Consider the following 15,727-nt stretch of genomic DNA (forward strand, 5'->3'; position numbering starts at 1 on the left):
TTTCTATTAAGGGACCAAGGAAAAGAAGATTGGGCATTAAAATTTGGAGTGGGTTTCGTGATTACTACGAGGAATGAACAATGTTTCTGTTTTTTTGTAATGTTTTGGGACAAGTATTTGAACTGCGATTGCTTTAGTACAGTCTGTAATTTTTGCTGTGAATACTAAAATAAAAAATAAAAAAATAAAAAAAAGGAAAAGAACATCCTGGAAACCGTTGAACAAGTAAAACATGATGAAGAGAAGGAATTAATGAACAAACGATTATCTGCATATGAAAAAAAGATCCAACAAAGAAAAGAGCAGAAGTTTGAAAGAGATGCTCGCGATTACAAGCAAGGAAGAATACTAACGTTTGCAAGGAAGTATGACGCCCCACGCCGCAACTTGAGAACGAGAACACAGAAGACAGTGGAGGTCAGAGACCCCTCAGAATCTGAAGTTACAAGTGCGGAACAATCAGAGGAGGAAGGCTCCAACGCGAGACAGGGACAAAGTCCGCAGCCTGCTTTTCGCGAGGAGTTCGATCTTATCAGACAATCATGGCTGAGGGGAGGGAAGGGTCGCCCTCCAGAACAATCAGCAAACACAAGCGCATCACAAGGAGGGGAGGGAGAAAGCACAGGAAAAGGAGCAAGACAAATCAGGAGCCGGAGAGGGCGAACCAACAGGAACTAGGTGATGACCTAACAATTATAAACCTTTCCGCAAGAGTCCTGACCCAGGAAGAACAAAACGTGCTCAAATTAGGTTTGACATTCTGCCCCACAAGCTGCTATGAATACACTCAGACCCGTATTGATTTATTTAAATTCTTTCAAAAAATAAAGTTGTTAAAATCCTTCAAACTGAGAACCCCAGGAGAAGAAACATTGAGAGGTAAAGCTAGCAGACTTACAGAGGAACAAGAACCAGGAGAAACAAATATCCAAGATCTGGAAACTTTAGCGATATTGGAAGAATTAAGAGATAAAAATAACACGCAACAATCCTCTCAAATGGACAATGTTAGAAGAGCAGCTGATATGGGGATAGTTCAAATAGGAGAACCAAGCACATTCAAACCACCTTCACGCTTCTGCCCCCAGTCCCCGATTGATGCCATTGACATTTTCTCTGAAACAGTGATTCGAGAATTACAAAATTTGACAAGACAAGAATAAAACTCTGAAGGCAAAATGAAATGGAACATATCTTTGAGCCAGAGAGAAGCAATACAGAGCTTGGAACAGGATGATTCCATTATTATAAAGCCATCTGACAAAGGCGGAAACGTCGTTGTACAAACCGGTAACAACTACTACAAAGAATCACTTCGACAATTACAGGACAAGGATAATTATGCCATCACCACAGAGGAAGAATATAAAATCAGCATCCAGGAGTATGCAGACTTGATCTACAAGTGGTATGGAAGAGGAATATTATCCAAAGAGGAATTTCTATTTTTACAGAATAAGCCACCAAAAATACCTGCATTCTACCACCTGCCGAAGGTACATAAGGAAGCTGCTAGACTACCAGGAAGACTGATTGTGTCGTCAATAGGGGGATTGACTGAAAATATGTCAAAATTCATTGATTATTTCTTGACACCCTGGGTAACACAACTAAGCTCCTATACAAGGGACACCAAAGATTTTCTCAAACAAATACAAGGCATAGGCTGGGAAGAGGACTTCATTATGATCACGCTTGACATCTGCAACTTGTATACGAGCATAAGACACAACGACGGAGTAGCAGCAGTGAGAACTTTCCTTGGACACCGTCCGGCCAGATACTTGGAACATAGTGAAATGTTAATGGAATTTATTTCATTCTGTTTGAATAATAACATTTTCATTTTCCAAGGCCAGCGATACCGGCAGACAAGGGGTACGGCAATGGGCACCTGCTTTGCCCCCAGTCATGCAAACTTGTTTGTGGGCTGGTGGGAGAATCAGGTGGCCTGGGTCGACGATAAGGGTGAATGGGTGGACAGAGTGATCTTCTGGCTGAGATGCATTGATGATCTCTTCATTATTTGGAAGGGATCTAAGGCATCGGCAGAAGCATATATCACCTCCCTCAATGTTAATAATCTCAATCTAACACTCACCCATGAAATGAGTAAAACTAAAGTTAACTTCTTGGACCTTAAAGTCTTTGCAGAATTGCGATTCTCCTATTAACATGACCAGAGAATCTGGATTTCATTAAAGACACGGAGGCTGACATTATGCATTTATCCTTTAATAGCAACTCACACAGCCGCACTACATCACAAAGGATAAAGTTCTAGAGTCATAACAAAGGATGTATCTAGGAGATGATCTGCCTCTTTTAAAAGAATCGCAGCAGGAAGAACTTCAAAAGGAACTGAGAGATCCGGTAACGGGAAACAACTTCATGAGATGAAACATCAAGGAAGGAACTTCAGCAAGTCAAAGGCCAGCCGGTTAAACGGAGTTGCCTGAAAGAAAGAAATGAGTAAGAACCAAGAGCCTGAAGAGTAAATTCATCACATGGTTATAGAAAAGATTAAAACCAATTGAAGCAATTCATAAAGTCATGCACAAATACAAAACATCAAAGATGTAGATGTAATGAGTTAAACCCTCAAGATGTGAAAGGGAGGAGGGAGGGATAATGTCAGCCTCCGTGTCTTTAATGAAATCCAGATTCTCTGGTCATGTTAATAGGAGAATCGCAATTTCATTACAAGACCGGAGGCTACATTATGCATGTTCGTAGCCCCGAAGGACCACCTCAGACATATGCTCGATAGGCTTACAGTAATGACGAGCAAAGGTATTAGCATTTGACCAGTCAGCAGCTTTCAGAATATCATCCAACTTACCACCAGACCAGAAGGACTTACTGGCCATAGCTCCTCTGACAGAATGAGCTTGGAACTTGGAGAGGTCAACACCAGCGAGCTTCATGGTAGACTTAACCCATCTAGCAATCGAGGTGGAAGAAACAGGTTTGAAAGGTTTCACAAAGGAAACTAAGAGTTGATTTGCGCCATTGGGGCGCAGGAGAGACATCCTAGCGTCATATTCTTTCATGCAAGCAACCACACAAAGTTTAGGTAAGGTGTCAAAACGAGGATAGAAGATAAAATCTGACATCGTTTTGGTTCTTCTAAGTAATTCGAACTTGACACCAAACATATCATAACATCTATTAGAAATGTCTAAACTTCTGATGTCAGAAACCCTCCTACAGGAAATTAAGCACAAGAGTGTAGCAAGCTTAAAGGAGAGGAACTTTCTATTAAGGGAAGAATTATCTGGCCAGGAACAAAAAAGGTCTAAAATGCACTTGACATCCCAAAGGGTCTGGTATTTAGGCCTAGGGGGTCTCCTAAGTCTTATACTCTTGAGGACCCTACAAATGATAGGATTTTTACCTACCGATTTACCGTTGATAGGAGCGTGACCAGCGGAGATTGCGGATCTGAAGCAGTTAATAGAGCGATAGGAAAGGCCTCTGTCAAATTGTTCGACTAGAAAATTAACGATATTCACGACAGGAGTCTCCACGGGATCCAGACTCCTTTCCAGGCACCAATGAAACCATTTCTTCCAAATGCTGTTGTATCTAAGGTGTGTCCCAGGTGCCCAAGATTCTCCGAGGAGAGAGAGAGCTGTTGACGAAAGTCCAGACAGCTCGTTAGATTGCCTGACACTTTCCAGGCAAGAAGGTTCAAATTCCCCTCGAGAATAAGACGGTGATCTTCCCCGTCTGCGTTTGAGACCAGGCCTGGAGAGGCTGGGATCAGAAAGGGAATGTCGCATGCTAGTTCCAGGGCTGTCGGGAACCAGGCTTGGGACGGCCAAAAGGGAGTTATCAGGATCAGGGAGCATTGCTCCGATCTGACCTTCTGAAGGACTCTTTGAATCATGGAGAAAGGAGGAAAGGCGTAACCCAGGAAGTGGGACCAGGGTTGGAGAAACGCGTTCACAGCAAGAGCGCCCGGGTCTGGCATCCAACTGAAGTAGTTGGGAAGTTGGAAGGTGAGCCTGCTGGCGAATAGATCCACGTCTATGGGACCCCAAAAGTGGGAGAGGGAATAGAAGACGTTCATGTCGAGTTTCCAGTCCGAGAAGTCTATAAGGAATCTCGAATTCCAGTCTGCTGAAATGTTCGATTTCCCGGGGAGATATTCCGCCCTGAGGGAGATTTTGTGTTCCAGACAGAACATCCAAAGTTTCCTGGCAAGGTTGGAGAGATCCGCAGATCTCGTCCCTCCAAGGCGATTGATATAGGCCACAGCGGAGACGTTGTCCATCTTCAGAACAACGGACCTCCCTTGGATGGAGTGTTTGAAGCTCATAAGAGCATATAAGCCAGCCGTTAATTCCAGAAAATTTATGTGTTGGGAGGATTCCGATAGGGTCCAAACCCCACCGGTGTCCTGGTCCCCCAAACGAGCACCCCAGCCATGAAGACTGGCGTCTGATTCTAGGACAAAATCCGGGGATGAGCCGAAGATAGCTTTGCCATTCCAGGCGTCTAAGTTCTCCAGCCACCAAAAAAGTTCTGTTCTCGCATCCGGATCCAGAGAGACGAGGTCCCCATACCACAGACCTGAATTGAGAGCATTCCTCTTTATTCTCTGAAGTGCACGGTAGTTCAGAGGGCCGGGAAAAATGGCCTGGATGGACGAGGAAAGGAGCCCGAGTAGTCTGGCTAGTTCGCGGAGAGTTAAAGACTCTTGTTTCAGAACAGATCTGATCTCCTTTCGGATCTTGGCAATCTTCTTGGCCGGAAGAAGGAGGAGACATTTTGTGGTGTCTAGAGTGAAGCCGAGGAATTCTATAGTTCTGCAGGGAGAGAGTATGGATTTGTCTCTGTTGATGATGAAGCCAAGGCTCTCTATCAGGTTCATGGAGGTTTCTAGGTCTCTTAAGAGGTCTGAACGGGATTGGGACATGATAAGAATATCGTCTAAGTAAATGATGAGGCGGATACCCCTCTCTCTTAGTATTGTAACGACACACTTCATGATCTTGGTAAAGCACCAAGGGGCAGAAGAGAGGCCGAAGGGAAGAGCTTGGAACTGGTAAAGATGTTCCTTCCAAGCAAATTGAAGGAAGGGTTGATGTTCCTTGTACATGGGAATCGTGAAGTAAGCGTCCTTCAGGTCTAGCTTGGCCATCCAGTCCCCTTCCAGAAGGAGATCCCTCAGGAGGTGGATACCCTCCATTTTGAAATGGCGATAAACTAGGAATTTGTTGACTTCTCGAAGGTTTATTACGGGTCTCCAACCCTTGTCCTTTTTTTGAACGAGAAACAGAGTGCTTATGAACCTTGCACTGGACCAGGGAACCTCTACTATTGCATCTTTTTTTAGCATGGAAGCGATTTCTTCCTCCACGATCTTTTCTTGATCTTCTGAGAGGACAAAGGGGCGGGGTAAGTGTGACTGGACGGGAATCTGTAAGAAATCTATCTTGAAACCCATGACGGTCTCTAAGGTGCCTGTGCTGACAAGGACTTACCGTGTTCTGATATTTCAGGGCAGGGTAATCAGGACACCATCGCCTCAAGGATCAAACGTGATATGCGTGTTACTAACAGACCCTTGAAATATAGAGACTATGTGTAGTGCATCTTTGTTATGGAAAAAGGGGGATGTGTTACATCCTGTATTTCCCTTTATTATTAATTATTTATTTATGCTTATATGACATCACTCTGTTCCACTGATGTCTTCCCTGCATGTTATGTTATGATTCCAACCTCACCTGTATTCTAGAAGGTTTAAGGGTAATGAAGCAGTTGTACTGTGGATCTTGATCTGTGTACTTGCTGATGCTGTGCTGGACATTAAACCTACTCATTTTCTACAAAAGCTTCCTGATTGATTTCAACATATTTTGGCGACGAGGGAAAAAACCTTTCTACACTCCTGTCATCTCACCAGCACAGGTACGGAGTGTCTAATTAAAAAAAAAAAAACTTTCTTCTAAATGTGCTCTGATTGCACCAGCGGCAGCTTTTAAGTTACAAAACTTATCATACGTGCTCTAATAGCACCTGCGGCTGTATTATTTATCTTGGTTGTGGATTACCCTGGATTTCACTTATTTGTACTATTTCTGTGCTCGTCCTGTCTTCCTGAAGGAAAAGACAACGTTTTGTCTACATCGCGTTTCTTTGGAACTATTATCTGCACACTCCTTTTAACCTCGTGTTCCTGTGACTTTCCCACTGCTATCTACTTAATTTTGTATCTTTCGCATATTTTAAACAGTCACCACCTTCTGCATCATTCAATTTCTGCACGAGTAACTCTGCGCTCACCATCTGCATTTTTCGATTCCTGCACGAGCAGCGCTGCCATCGATCACAAACAGCTGTTCTTCTTGTTGACCGGTTACCAAGGATACGAAGACATCACCTCGCAGGACATCACCTCGCACGCTTTCCTACGCGAGTTCATCGTCTTCACAACAACTCGTCATCACGCTCATGCGTAGTGCGTCATAACGTCGGCGGCCATTTTGTGTTGCCTTGGATACGGAAATCAACATTGAACGGAGCTTCGACTACGAGGCACATTTTACTCTTATTTCGAATATCTTGGACACAGATTTTCACACGGCAAGATTAATAACTAACATTTCACTCATATTTTAACTCGTTTTAGCTTATTACATAGGAACAAGATTTTCTTTAGTTATTTTCATAGATCGTTTTTTTTTTTTACAGCTGATATTGTTATTTGTAACATTTTAACTGTTTTACACATTATTTTATTACCTTTTACTACATTTAAGCATGCAATTCGACCCCCCAGCGAAATTTCTACAGACTAAGGGTGACCCTCCTATGCCTTGGGTAAGATGGAAGGAGGAGTTCATTACATATATGAAGGCAATTGATGGGGAACGCATGGGAGCAGAAAGGAAGAAAAGTATTTTCCTTCATTGTTTGGGATCAGAGGGTCAGGTTATCTTTAGGTCCTTACCTCAAGTTACAGTACAGAATGATGGTAGTGGTGACAATTTAAATGTGTATAACGAGGCTTTATTACGTATAGAGAAAAGATTTAAGCCTGTCACCAGTATCGCTCTTAATCGTTTTAAGTTTTATACAAGAGAACAAAAGTCTGATGAGAACTTTGATGATTTCCTTACTGGTTTGAGATCATTATCTATACATTGCAATTTTGGGATGTTAACAGATGAAATGATCAGAGATCAAATCATAGTGCACGTTAAGAATAAAAAAATACAGGAGAGATTGTGGGTGTTGGGTAATCCCACGTTAACTGAGGCCATTTCAGAAGCTAAAGCTTTAGAACAATCTGAGAAATGGATGGAAGTTGTTAAAGATAATGCTAGTAAGAAGGCCACTGAAGAGGAAATATGTAATGTTAAACTCAGGAATGATAGTCATATGCAACAAACCTTTCAACGTCCTCAATTTTCACGTTTTCAACAGAATTACAGAGGGAGTCCTAATAGAAATTTTCAGGGAACTTTTGGTAGTACGTCTGTATGTTATAGATGTGGAAATAGATCACATTTAGCTTCTTTCCCTGGTTGTCCTGCTCTTAATAAGATATGCAGAAATTGTGGTAGAATGGGACATTTTACTAGTGTTTGCAAAGATGTCAAACGAAATGTCACACCCTCTAAAGGATCAGTTTCTGTTCTTACTAGTAATGAAACCACTCATGAGGACAATTCACAAAATGCATTACAAGTTACAGACATAATAGACAAAGGTTTTGTTGTCTCAATAATTGATATGGTTCCTGCGCACATAAAAAAATCACCTAATGCTGATTTCATTATATGTCAGGTTAAGTTATCCTTAATGGTAGACTCAGGTTCACCATGGACTATTATGACAGAACAGTATTTGTTTGAAAAGTTAAGTGACCATCTTAGTATTGGTAAGTTGGAACAACCAGATATCATGGCTGTTAGTTTTGAAGGACACCATATTGAAGTTGAAGGTTATTTTGAAGTGTCCATACATTTTAAGCACAGGTCTGCTGACATAAAGCTGTATATTGCAAAAAAAGGTGTTAATGTCCTTGGATGGCGTGATCAATATAAACTAGGCATTATACTTAATCCAAGAGCTAAGGAACCAGTTATGTTGTGTGATGATGCACTTTATAATGAAGTAGCCACAGTAGAAGATAACTTTAAAGTTGATGGTGAAGAACAAAACAAACTTGTCAATTCTTTTAAAAATGTGTTTTGTGACAAATTGGGTAGGTTAAAGAGTTTCTCACACAAAATAGTCTTAAAAGACAATGCTATACCAGTGAAACAAAAAATAAGGGGTGTACCCATCAGTGTGAGACAAGAACTAAAGGACATGTTAAAAGAATTGTCAGATGAGGGAATAATTGAGACTATTGAGTCAGCGGAGTGGGTTTCCCCCATAGTTTTGGTCCGCAAGCCCGATCAAAAATTAAGAGTGTGTGTAGACCTAAGAGCCTTAAATGCTAACATTGTCATAGACTGTCACCCTTTACCTAATATCAACGAAGTGGTTTCAATGTTTGAAGGGGCAAAAATATTTTCAACATTGGATTTGCGTTCAGCGTACCATCAGATTGAACTCAAAGAAGAATCTAAAAAATTGACAGCATTCATTACGCCATTTGGGTTATATCAATATACTAGAATGCCTTTTGGGTTGGCGTCAGCTGCGTCAGTTTTCCAAAGAGTTATGTTTATGATTTTCAGAGACTTAGATGAATATGTTAAGTGCTTTCAGGACGATATTCTGATTTTTTCAAGGAATGAAAATGACCATGTAGGACACCTCTATGAAGTTTGCAAAAGGTTAGAAAATCATGGCCTTACCCTAAAAGCCCACAAATGTAAACTGTTCCAACGTTCAGTTGAATATTTAGGACATACTCTATCTGGAGATGGTATTATTCCCAAGAAAAATAATGTTGATGCCATACTCAAAGCACCATCACCTGTTAATAGAGATCAATTACTGTCTTTCACAGGAATGTGTGAGTACTATAGCAAATTTGTACAGGGTTTTGCTACCAAAATGGTGCCGTTGCGAAGTTTGTTGAGACAAAATGTGACGTATGTCTGGTCTAAGGAACAACAGGAGGCTTTTGAGTCAATAAAAAGGGATATTGTCAATGCTCCCACATTGAAACCCTTCAGGATGAACAAAGAATGCATTATAACGGTAGATGCGAGCCTATATGGTCTTGGAGGTGTTCTGTCACAAAGAGAAGGAAAAGAGGAGTGGAATGTAGCTTTTGCTTCTCGGACGCTGAATGACTGTGAAAGGAGGTATGCAGTGATTGAGAGGGAGCTTCTTGCTTGTGTGTGGGCTGTTGAACATTTCCGTTTGTATGTCTGGGGTTGTAGATTTATTCTGCGAACCGATCATAAGCCGTTAGTGAATATTTTATCTACTGGCGGGGGATGGAATTCTACGGCCAGGATTGCTAGATTATCATCCAAGTTACAGGAGTATAATTTCAGTACAGAATTTGTTCCAGGAAAAAGGAATGTCACAGCGGATTTTCTTTCTCGACTTCCATGTAGACAGAATGGTGTTGATGTGATTAGAGAATTTGATTTTGCTGTATCTATTACTGATGTGTTGGGTGATCAGTTTCAAGAGATTACTGAGGAGATGTGGAATAAGTGTATTAGTGAAGATGATAAGTGGAGCGATCTCAAAAAATTTGTGATGGAGGGTTGGCCCAGGAAAAACATGGTTAGGAAGGAGTTACTGCCTTTTGCTAAGGTTGCTGATGAGTTGGAGATGGAGAATGATTTTTTGTTTAAATCTGGCAAATGTGTTCCACCGCAGGGCATACATGACATGATTCTCAAATTGGCTCACAAGACGCACCCAGGTATATCGTCCATGAAAAGATTGATAAGGACATTTTTTTGGTGGCCAGGAATGGATGCGTTCATTGACAGAATGGTAAGGGAATGTGATGAGTGTGTCTCCAGTGAAAAGATGCTTAGGACTAATGTTCCACCATTAAAGGTTACAAAATGGCCAGAGGTACCTTGGAAAAAATTAGCTTTTGATATTGCGGGACCTTTCAAGAACTTACCAGAGAATTCACGTTTTGCATTGGTGTTAATTGATTTCCATTCTAAGTGGCCAGAGGTGAAGTTTGTTCCCTCTGCCACCACTAATGCGGTCATTTTGTTTTTCAAGGAGATTTTTGCTCGAGAAGGCTGCCCTTCTGTTCTTGTAACGGACAATGGTGTCCAGTTGAAATCATTAGAGATGGAGAATTTTCTGAAGGGACATGGTATTGTGCACAAATGTACATCTTTGTATGAACCACACGAAAATGGTCAAGTAGAAAGGTTCAATAGGGTGTTGAAATCTTATGTTACTGATGTCATTAATACACGTGGAGATTGGTTGAGTGAGTTGAGAGAGAGGTTGTGGGTTTATCGAATAACACCCCATTCTACTACTGGAATTAGTCCTTTCAAATTATTGAAGGGTAGAGATCCAGCCTCCAGAATTTGTCCATGGTGGCTTATGGACAAATGTCAAGACAAACTATCAAGTAGGGAATGTGTACATGATACGGCAAAAAGGGTCGAACAGAAACAGAATAAGACCATGTGTTGGTACAACAAAAAATGGAATGTCAAAATGCATGATTTTGTTGTAGGGGATTGGGTACGAATTAAGAAACCTGGTTTAATGACTAAAGGTTCCTCCAAGTTCGGTAGACCCATACAAATAAAGAAAGTGTTCTCTAATTCGGTTATTACTCAGGATGGTAAGTTATGGAACACTAAAAGAATTGCAAAATGTAACCTTCCTGCTCCCTCAATGTTAATAATCTCAATCTAACACTCACCCATGAAATGAGTAAAACTAAAGTTAACTTCTTGGACCTTAAAGTCTTTGCAGAATCCGGAGGGATTCAAACAGCTCTATACAGAAAGACCACGGCTGGCAACTCTGTCTTACATGGACATAGTAGCCACCCAGCGACCCTCGTAAACAGTATCCCCTACGGGGAACTATTACGAATCAAAAGAACGGTTCTAGGAAAGAAGATTATGACCAGGCAGCCAGTAACAACATTAGGTGCTTTAGATCAAGAGGATACTTGCAGAAAGTATTGCAATTGGCCAAAGAGAAGGTAGAAACAATAGACAGACAGACATTATTGAGGGACACACTAACTCGAGCATCAAGAGAAGAAAAATGCAATTTGAGACTAATCCCTAATTACTCCTCTGCAGCCAGTAAAGTAAGAGCAATAATGCACAGGAATTGGAAAATCTTGAAATCAGATAGCGTCATAGGAAAAGAACTCCCTGACTATCCTCAAATAACATTCAGAAAATCGAGGTCTTTAAAAGACAAACTTGTGCAAAGTCATCTCACCAAAGAATCGTCTGCTGCAGGACTGCAGAACCTACATGGCTTGTTCCCATGTGGGAAATGCAAAGCATGCAGTTCTAGTAAAAGGATTCTAATGTTTCAAATTCCAAATAAAAAGTCCCGTACCAAGATCTCAAAATTTATGACCTGCTCCACAATATATGTGGTATACTGTCTAGAATGCCCTTGCGGCTACCGCTATATAGGAAGTACAGTTAACGCGGTCAAAAAATGTATACTAGAACACCAGAGGGCAATTGCCAATAAAGATGAGAACAATCCTGTAGCCCATCATTTCGCTAGTCATCATAACAGCGATAAAAATCTTCTACAGTTTTTCTGCCTAGACTGTATCCCAATTGACATCAGGGGAGGTGACAAGGAGAAAAGATTACGACGTCTGGAGTCCAGATATAGCATTGAACTCCAGACGAGTCACCAAATGGTTTGAATGCAGGAGAAGAGCTTATAACGCACTTATAGTTCATACAAGACTCAGAATAACAGCACATGTGTTAGGGGAAAAAGAAGGACTGACAATAGCATGAATCCAAATTAGTCTACATGGAATAAAGTATTATGGAATATGATTCAGGGACCGAGTAAATGAGTAGGTTTGTAAGGAGGCTGTTTTTTGGACACGGAAAGTATTAACTAAGAGAAGTTTTCTCACTGGGGAATCCAATGCCAGCCCATCCAGGGCACAATTGACAAACCTCACTATGCTCAATGTAAATATGTAAATTGTAAATATTGAATCATAGGGGATTGAGAACGAGTAAAATCATGACTAATGATTTCGAAATTATGGATATGTTGAATTTAATAATGGTTTATTGATGAAATCGGCAATGCACTTATGTTGGTTACACATTTCAACATGGTGACCAAAATTGTACATAGAACATATTGATGAAGGGAAGCCCGCATGCCATATGAGCGAACTCGGACCCATCCAGGGCTTAATAATTCAAGTCACATTAGTCGTTCTGTAAATATGTATAAGTAATGTAAATATTAAATCTATGTGTAATGAATGAATGAAATAAGAAAATGCACTGCCACGATATGATTTAGGTTCTCCAACATGGCGACAGAGATTGAATTTTAAGTCCTTCGTTTATTTTGATGTTAATTTGTGAATATCAACTTCCGCTTTGCAGACCCCAGCTGACACTAACGAAAGCTACGGCTGAAACGCGTAATGTGTTGATCGAATTGCGCAATAAATCCTAAACCAGGGTTAAACTAACAAGAGTGCTGGTCCTTCTGTTGACAGTGGAGCGTCATATATATATATAGTAAGTTATAGGACCTAGGTACCCTAGGAAAATGGCAACATTCTATTCCCAATAACTTTAGCGCCGATTGACGAATCTTCGCAACATTTTCAAAACTAATTCTTCGTTGATATCAGCTCCTATGTTGAAAGTTTGGGGGTGAGAAAAAAAAGGGGGGTCCCAAAACGTGTTTTTTCCATGTTAATTTCCATAGGAATTTTTAGACAAGGCTACAGGTCGAATGGGTGAACGGAATTACCACAAATTTGGCAGGGAGAAGGGTCTTGGTCTAGAAAGCATGCTTTTGTTTATTTGGTTTAATTCCATTCAGTAGTTGTTGAGAAATATTGAAATATACAGATTTCGATATTTGGGAATTCTACCATCTGATTGGCTGAGGCGTTACGAGCACGAGCTTGCTGCTTATTGGCTGCGAGCGGTACGAGCGGTTGCAACTTGGAAGTGTTGGCCGCCATTTTGTGAATCTGTTAAAGTGAGAAAAGGGAAAAAAGGGTGAAAAAAGTAGGAAATAGGAGGTAGGAGCACTGTAACCTCTGTGGGGTGTTTAGGGTGTGCTGTAGAGGGGTTGCAAAGCGAAGTATTCACCCCTACTGGTATGAAAGTGGTGGGTTACGGAAATTAAGTGAGGTATTGCCTAGAGCCTGTTGCTGTTAAGGTGAGCTGGTGCGGGACTCGGGATTAAAGCGTGAGCTCAAATTGTATGTCTCATGCTGTGAAGTCATGTGCCGTGGCCGCTTCACTACACCTGTGGAAGTAGTGTCAGCATGTGTGTATACCTATTAGGACGAACTACTGACCCATTCTGGTCTGAAAGTCCAGGGGTACGGAAAAATTGTGAGGTATTGTCTAGAGTCTCATGGTGCTACGCTGACTGCTGCCGGACTCAGGGATGAAAGCGTGAGCCCAAACTGTGTGTGCTATTCTGTGAAGTCATGTGCTCTAGGCGCTGTACCATACCTGTCCAAGTAGTGTGAGCATGTAGTTATAGCTACTTGGATGAACTTTTGTTTCGAACATTGTAGCTTGTGAATGGTGCTTAGGGGGTGCTATTGAGGTAGTGCGAAGGTAAATCCGCAAGTATCAAATCGATTCAGTATTTGTGAAGTGCTAACTTCTCACTCCTATGGGTATGATGGTGCTGGGGTGTAAGCTGAGCTGCTTACAGACTCGGGGTAAAGCCGTTGAAATACTGACCCCTTCCGATCTGAAAGTGCGTGGTACGGAAATTAAGTGAGGTATTGCGTAGAGTGTCATGCTGTTAAATTGAGCTGCTTCTGGACTCGGGGATGAAACCGTGAGCCTAAACTGTGTGTGCTATGCTGTGAATTCATGTGCTCTGGGCGCTATGCCACACATGTTCAACTTGTATATGGTGTTTAGGTGGTGTTGTATAGGGAGTGCGAAGGTAAATCAATACGATATTTGTAAACTGTAAACTACTCACCCTTATGGGTGAGTAGAGCTGGGGATCAAAGCGAGAGGTCTGTGCTGCAAAGTGAGATGGTCTGGCCGCTGCGCCACAGCTGTGTGGAGAATACATTTTGGCGAGGGTCCGGGAATTGCCGTTATCTGGCCCTAAAATAGCGGGCCTAAGTTGTAAGTTACAGGGTGACTCTGGCTCTAAAAAGAGCCCTTGTGTTCATTAGTTGGAGCTACATATAAGTGCGGATGCACAGCTTCAAGTTATTCAGGAAAACTCGGTTTCCCTGATCTGTGAAATGTGCTCCATCACTTCTGTATATATCCGCCATATCAAAACGTATGTTGTTGTTGTAGATGGAGCAAATTTTGTGGTCTCTGAGGTATGCAGACACAGCTTTGTTGTCTTCTTCCGAGATGTTTCAATCTGAGGACAAAATTGTTTGGACCATTTCCACTTCTGTCTTTGGCATATATTGGAATAGATAAAGACAGTTTGAGGCAAAAGTAACATCAATTGTCCTAAGGTGTCCTTAATAAGCATTTCCAAACCTACCCCAGCCAATGTGTCTAGGTCGTTTCCACCACAGTGCACAATCATGAGGTCAAGGTGTTGGAAATGCAAACATGTTTCAACCAAAGGCAACAACTGGTGCCAATTCAATCCTTTGTGTCCAAACCATTTAATGTAAACATTTTGTAAACCTAGGTCTAAGTCAATGCATTTCTGTTCTGCATACCTCTTGCACCAGAAAACATAGCTATCACCTACGATCCACACTAGCATTTTGAAGGTATCACTGAAAGGTATGGAAAGATGTCTGTTGCTCATGTAGTTCCTTCTAGAATAAGAGATATGTTTAAAGATGGGGAACTAGTTTGTTTTCACATGCAAAACGGTACCTGATTGGGAGATGAAAAGCATTGTTTTTTAAAAGTAGGGTGCACATTCGTCTTGTGGAAAAGCATCTTAGTGATTGGTTAAGAAAAAGCCCTTTAAACGTGGAGTACAAATAATAGGATAAAATGTGATCAACTCAACCACACCTGCTACTTGCATTTGGAATGCAGTGTTCGAACTTAAAACAATTTTGAACTTTTAACCAGCATGTGCCGTTAAATGTTTGAGAACATTTTGCAAAAAAATATCTTAAGGTTTGAAAAAAATTATGAACTTTTAACCTCCACGTGTTGTAGAATGTTTTAGAAAGTGTGTTGATAGAATACGTTGCATTTCTGACTTCTATGTGTACTTGAATATTAATAAAATTGTTTATATGGAAAATTAGAAAGACAGTAATAGAATTTTTGAAAGCTAAAAAAATCAAGGAACTATTCTAATTTGTTCTTTATTACCTACTGTTGGTTGCCAGTAGGTAGTTATAGTGTTAGGACCGAGTTTCCATAGAAAAAGCATTTTTTGTTTTGCTTATAACTTTAGCGTCAGTTGATGAATCTTCATGAAATTTTGAAAACCAATTCTTTCTTCATATCAGCTCCTATGTTGAAAGTTTGGGGGTGATTCTGAGTGCAAAGCGAAGTAGTCACTGAAAGTGCGGTGTTGCTCAGAGTGACATGGTGCTGATATGATATGGTGCTACACTTGGGTACGAAACAGAGAGTCTAAACGGTGAGGT

This window comes from Lissotriton vulgaris, chromosome 4_1 (assembly GCF_964263255.1).
Source record: "Lissotriton vulgaris chromosome 4_1, aLisVul1.2, whole genome shotgun sequence".
NCBI classification, from domain to species: Eukaryota; Metazoa; Chordata; class Amphibia; order Caudata; family Salamandridae; genus Lissotriton; species Lissotriton vulgaris.